The 6,475-nt window shown below is 37.5% G+C and overlaps 1 non-coding gene across 1 annotated transcript; it reads right to left on the bottom strand.

The window, feature by feature from the left end:
* Nucleotides 1-3,829: 3,829 nt before the first annotated feature.
* Nucleotides 3,830-3,936, bottom strand: LOC121211825 (small nucleolar RNA R71). The gene has a single exon (XR_005907043.1). It is a non-coding gene; the product is annotated as a small nucleolar RNA R71 (small nucleolar RNA).
* Nucleotides 3,937-6,475: the final 2,539 nt, after the last annotated feature.

The following is a 6,475-nucleotide window of genomic DNA, read 5'->3' as shown; positions in this document are numbered from 1 at the left end:
TAGCTTCTAACCTCAGTTACATTTTTAGGTGGTTTCCATTCAACAATTGAAAAGATTTTACTTGGATCAACTCAGATGCCATCGCCTGAAACACTATGACCCAAAAACCCTACTTCTTGGAGCCAAAATTCACTCTTGGTAAACTTAGCATACAATTGCTTTTCCCGTAAAATCTACAACACAGTCCTCAAATGCTTCGTATACACCATCCCATCCTTGGAATAAATCAAAATGTCATTAATGAACACAACAATGAACTTGTCCAAGTATGGCCAAAATATCCTATTCATTAGGTCCATAAATACGGTCAGAGTTAAAGCCAAACATCAAGTACCTTCTAGGTTGTTACATCCTGTTATGATTCTAGAATGGAAGTGGGAGCGAGTTACTATGGACTTTCTGTCAGGATTATCATTGTCTCCTTGAAAGAAAGATGCCATTTGGGTTATTGTTGATCACCTGACTAAATCCACTAATTTTATTCCTATATGTACAGATTATTCACTAGAGAGGTTGGCAGAATTATATTTTTTTGAGATTGTTAGATTACATGGTGTACCGTTGTCTATTATCTCTGATCAGGATTCCCCATTTCCTTCTAGATTTTGGAATAATTTAGATTAAGCTTTGGGCACCATATTGCATTTTATTATCGCATTTCATGCACAAACTGACGATCAGTCTGAATGAGTGATTTAGAGACTCAAGGATATGATCTATTGTTGTATTTTAGAATTCGAAAGTAGCTGGGAAAATTTTCTTCCATTAGTTGGATTCGCGTATAAAAACATTTATCAATTGAGCATTAAAATGGCTCTGTATAAAGCTCTTTATGGACGAAGATGTAGAACTCTATAGTAGTATATTGAATTGAGTGAGAAAAAGCTTTTTGGTACTAATTTAATCTGGGAAACTAAAGAAAAGCTTATGGTGATATGAGATAGTTTGAAAGCTGGTTCCGATTGTTAGAAATCATATGCTGATTTGGAAAGAAAAGACATAGAATTTCAAGTTGGCGACAAAGTGTTTTTAAAAGTATTCCCTTATAGAAAAGTTCTCTGTTTTGACCGAAAAGGAAAGCTTAGTCCATGTTTTATTGGACTCTATATGATTATCGAGAGAATTGGTCTGGTTGATTATCATTTGGCTTTACTGTCTAAATTAGAGACAATTCACGTGTTTCATGTATCGATGTTGCAGCGGTACCGATCTGACCCTTCACTTGTGATTTCGCCTGTCGATGTAGAAATTCAACCTGATATGTCATACAGTGAGGAACCGATTAGAATTTTGGCTCGAGAAACCAAAGAATTGAGAAATAAACAAATAACTTTGGTTAAAGTTCTTCAACACTGTCATGGGGATGAGTAAACTACTTGGGAACCGGAGAAGGCTATGAAAGTGCAATACATGAACTTGTTTTCTGGTAGGACTTAGGGGGAGAGTTGTAACAACTTGTTTTCAATGGTGTCGAAAATAGTTGTTTCGGGACCACAATTTCGATGAGTGAGTAAACATTTTAATGTTTATTTATTGTTTATAGGGCTAAATTATAGTCATTAATATTCGTTAAGAAATTTTAGAGTTTAAATGTTTAATTAGGTAAGAAGACTACATTGAAAAAGGTGCAAAAGCTAAATTCTACTAATTAAATGGATTGAATGGCCTTGTAAATGTAAGTTGGTAGATATATAAGGTAATTATGCCATTTATATTGGTGGTGGACAATGATGAACACGGGTTGGTGATAAACCGTAATTTATACATATTTTTATCCCATGCTTAGCAGACTTATGGATGATTTGTCCTTAGATTTGGTGAATTTGATACTCCTAATCCTTTAATTTCATGTTTTATACTTAGGTGAGCATAGGAGAGTAAAAAGAGCGAGAAACAAACCGAAAACGGAGAAAATGGACCAACATGTTAAATGAAAACGGCTTGGATTTTCGTACATGGGCAGACCACACGCCCATGTCCTTTTAGCAGAATCTAGCACGACTTACACGGGTAGACCACACACCCATGTTTATTTAATAGCCTTGAACACGGATTGAAGAAATTGAACACGGGCGTGTCCTTGTTGACCCCAAGTTTAGTGCTATTCAGAAAAGGCCACCCTTTAGGGCTTTTAGGAATTCTAAAACCTATTTAAACACACTAGAGGAGGATTAGAGGGGACACACGGAGTAGGAGGCAAGGAATTACTCGAAGAAAGCCGATTGATCCATCTCAGAAGCCAGATTCACCTTCAAGACTGAAGATCTCCCTTCAATTCCTTTCAAGAGTTCTTGGGTTTTCTTTATGTTTTGTTATCATTATTCTTTTGAGATGTTTTCTTTCATAAATATGAACTAAAACCCCTAAATACCTAAATGGAATGAAACCTAAGACGGATCTTGTTATTATTATCTGAATTATATGATAAATATTTGACTTGTTCTTAATTATGAGTTCTTAATTCTTGCTTTAATATTCTAGGATATTGATTCAAGTATTGATGTGCTTATTCAAAGGAGCAAAAGTCTGTGTCTAAGAGTAGATCTAACATAATTAAGCGGAGTTGATTGCACGCCTAGAGATAGAGTGACATAATTTTACGGGATTAGGGTGAAACCTAATAAGGGAATCCATAGATTGAGTTAATGCAACACTAGGGGTTTTAATTAGAAAGAGATTTCAATTAATCAACCTAGGGTTAGTGTTGTTAGTCTTGAGAGAGAAAATAATATAACTTAGGGATTTCCACGGATCAAGTCAAGTGAATAAATCGTCTGATTCAGAGTCAATAACAAGTGAAGTCTAGGTGGATTTTTTCCCTTAGGTATTGTCCAAATCATTCAGTTTTCCCAAAATTTATTTCCCCAATTTACTTTCTGTGCATTCTTAGTTTAAGATAAAACAAACCCCTTTATTTTTAGACTAAATAATAAAAAGAAAGTTAATACTAGTACTTTTAGTTCCTTTGGGTTCGACATCCCGGTCTTACCATAAGCTATACTACTGTTTGATAAGGTGCGCTTGCCTTTGTCGTGATAATAGTTACTTTTCAAGAACGGATATTCATAAATTGTAAAACTTATCACGATTCACATCACATCAAGTTTTTGGCGCCATTGCCGGGGAACTAAGATATTAGGAACACTTAATTTTTATTACTTTAGCCATTTATTTTATTGCAATTTAAATTTTATTTTGATTTTGTTATTAAATTTTCTTTTTCCTTCTGGCAGGTCTTTATAGTTTATGACTAGAAGAAACCCGTCGGGACCATTGCTTTTTGACAGTGAGATCGATCGCACAACTCGTAGTAACCGAAGAGAAATAAGGTGAAGCCTAAGATGCACAGAGGAATAGTAAGAGGACGATATTTCCACCACAACCGAAGACGATGGCTGAAACTTAGGAAAATTCGCTACCTCTTGCGATTGCTGCTGATCCAGTAAATCAGAATCCTGCTCCACACACTATGTATGATTATGCTAAACCTAATTTAACAGGAGCTGAGTCAAGTATAGTTAGACCTGCTATTGCTGCAAATAATTTTGAACTAAAACCTAACACAATTCAAATAATACAATAGTTTTTTCAGTTTGATGGTTTGCAGGATGAGGATCCAAACAATCACTTAGAGAATTTTCTGGAGTTTTGCGACACTTTTAAAATCAATGGCATTTCTGATGGTACCATTCGCCTTCGGTTGTTTCCCTTTTCATTGATGAACAAAGCTAAATAGTGGTTGAAGTCGTTACCACGAGGGTCGATCACTACTTGGGAACAAATGACCGAAAAGTATTTACTTAAATATTTTCTGCCAATTAAAAAGGCTAAGTTGAGGAATGACATCTCTTCTTTTGTACAGATGGGTCTAGAAACACTTTATGATGCATGGGAGAGATACAAGGATCTTTTGAGAAGGTGCCCTCATCATGGGTTACCACTTTGGCTACAGGTTTAGACGTTTTACAACGGTGTGAGCCCCTCAACGAGGCAACTTATCGATGCAGCCGCCGGTGGAACTTCGAATAAAAAAACACCTGAAGTGGCTTACGAATTTATTAAGGAGATGACATTGAATAACTATCAGTAGTAAGTTATGAGGACAAAGCTGACCAAAGCAGTTGGTGTTTTCAACCTGGATGCGGTTATTATGCTATCTAACCAGGTAGAACTCTTAAATAAAAAGATTGACGATTTGTGTGGTTCTACTCAGGTACATCCAGTGATGAGGTGCGATTCAAATGGAGGAGGAGTATATACAGAATATCAAGCCTTCAACCTTAGCATCGAGGAGGAACAAGTCCAATATATGGGTAACAATAATTCTAGACCTCAAAATAACCAATATAGTAATACTTATAATGCAGGTTGGAGGAACCATCCAATTTTTTGTGGGGCGGTCAAGGAAATCTAAGGCCACAACACCCTCCGGGTTCTCAACAACCACCTTACCAACAGGAAAAGAAGCTGAACCTTGAGGAGATGCTAACAAAGTTTATCTCGGTGTCAGAAACTCGCTTTTAGAATACTGAAACAGCACTTAAGAATCAACAGGCATCGATTCAAGGGCTCGAAACTCAGATAGGCCAACTCGCCAAATTGATTTCTGAACGACCACAAGGTAGCCTACCGAATAACACTGAATCTAACACAAGGGAACAACTCAACGCAATCACCATTCAAGATGAGGAAGGGTTAGTCGAACCTGAACCAGAGCCAAGGTAAGGAATTGTAGTAAGTAAAAGCAAAGGTGAGGTAGGCCACAGTGAGCAAACACAGGTAAGTAAAGAGTACAAACCTCGTGTGCCATACCCCAATGCGATAAGGAAATACCGCACAGACGAAAAATTCGGTAAATTCCTTAAATTATTAAAAAAATTACATATTAACTAACCTTTTATTGAAGCTCTTTCGTAGATGCCAAACGTAATCAAATTCTTGAAGGAGCTTTTAACAAATAAGCGGAAGTTGGATGAGGCGTCGCATGTGGAGTTAAATTTTGTTTGTTTAGCCATACTACAGAATAAGCTGGCCAACAAATTAAAAGATCTAGGGAGTTTTACGATTCCTTGTTTAATTGGTAGCTTAGATGTTAATAATGCTTTAGCTGATTTAGGGGCTAGTATCAATTTCATGCCTTATAAAATGTTTAAAGAACTAGGTCTTGAGAAATACAAACAAACTAGGATGAGCATTCAGTTAGCAGATAAAACAATTAGATTTCCTAGGGGCATTACTGAAGATGTACTCATTAAAATTGAAAAATTTATATTCCCAATCGATTTTGTTGTTCTAGACATAGAAGAGGATAGTGACGTAACTTTAATTTTAGGAGGGCCCTTTTTAGCAATTGCTAGAACTATAATTGATGTTGGTACAAGTGAACTCACACTTTGTGTGGTTGAGGAAACAATCACTCTTCAAGCTCGTAATTCAAGTAACACATCAAATATCGAGGGTGATTGTATAAATCGTACTACTAATACTAAACATGTGGTGAAACCTTCTTTGCAGGAAACACGTTCAAAGAACACACCTGAGCCATGTTCAAGTAACGACAAAAGACCTATCTATGAAGAACGAAGGCTACAGGTCGAGGAACTAGATGAATGGTAGACGCAGAAACCGAGATCACACAATAAAACAAAACCACACCATGACGAGATCAATATTCCCCAAATCAACTTAAGGTTGGAGACAAAGTACTATTAGATGTAGTAGACCCTCAGATTGCCACCTCTGAACCTAATGGAGAAATCCCTCTTATGGTACTTAACATTTTCCCATAAGGCACAGTCGAGGTAATTCATCCCAAATTCGATACGTTTAAGGTAAATAGTACTCGTCTAAAACCTTATTTTGATAAAATTAATAGCAGGGATAAGGAATGTAAACTCCTCGCACCACCATGACCACGCAACAGAGAGGTAAGTCGAGCTTAGACTATAAATAAGCACTACTTGGGAGGCAACCCGAGCACTAACGATGTTAACTTCTTTAAATTTTAGTTTTTAACATTTAATTCACTAACTGAGTCACTGAACATAGGTTTTCCAGAACCACACGGCCAGGCACCGGGCGTGCCTTAGGCCATGCCCATACCACGAGGGGCAACACGACCGTGCGAGACAGCCGTGTGAATACAGAGCGAAAGTTTTCCCCAACACGAGATTCAATACATTGCCACGGCCATGCGACATAGCCGTGGTTGAAACTTAGAAATTAACACCAGCGTGCGACTCGCCCATGCCCACTACCCGTGCTTGAGAATGTGAAATTAACACGGGCGTGGGAGAAGCGAACGAAGCAGGACACGACCGTGCGACACGGCTGTGTGCACCAACATGCCTAATGAAGATTGGCATGGGTTGAATTCCAAACACTCCCAAATTTGAAAATCACGAAACCCACGAGCTAAAATTGGGCACGTCCGTGTGCCCCAATATCTATATAAACCCCTCACTATTCATCAATC

This window comes from Gossypium hirsutum, chromosome A12, assembly GCF_007990345.1.
Source record: "Gossypium hirsutum isolate 1008001.06 chromosome A12, Gossypium_hirsutum_v2.1, whole genome shotgun sequence".
Taxonomy (NCBI): domain Eukaryota; kingdom Viridiplantae; phylum Streptophyta; class Magnoliopsida; order Malvales; family Malvaceae; genus Gossypium; species Gossypium hirsutum.
Note: the sequence above shows the minus strand (reverse complement) of the source record. Positions and strands in the feature narration are given on the sequence as shown.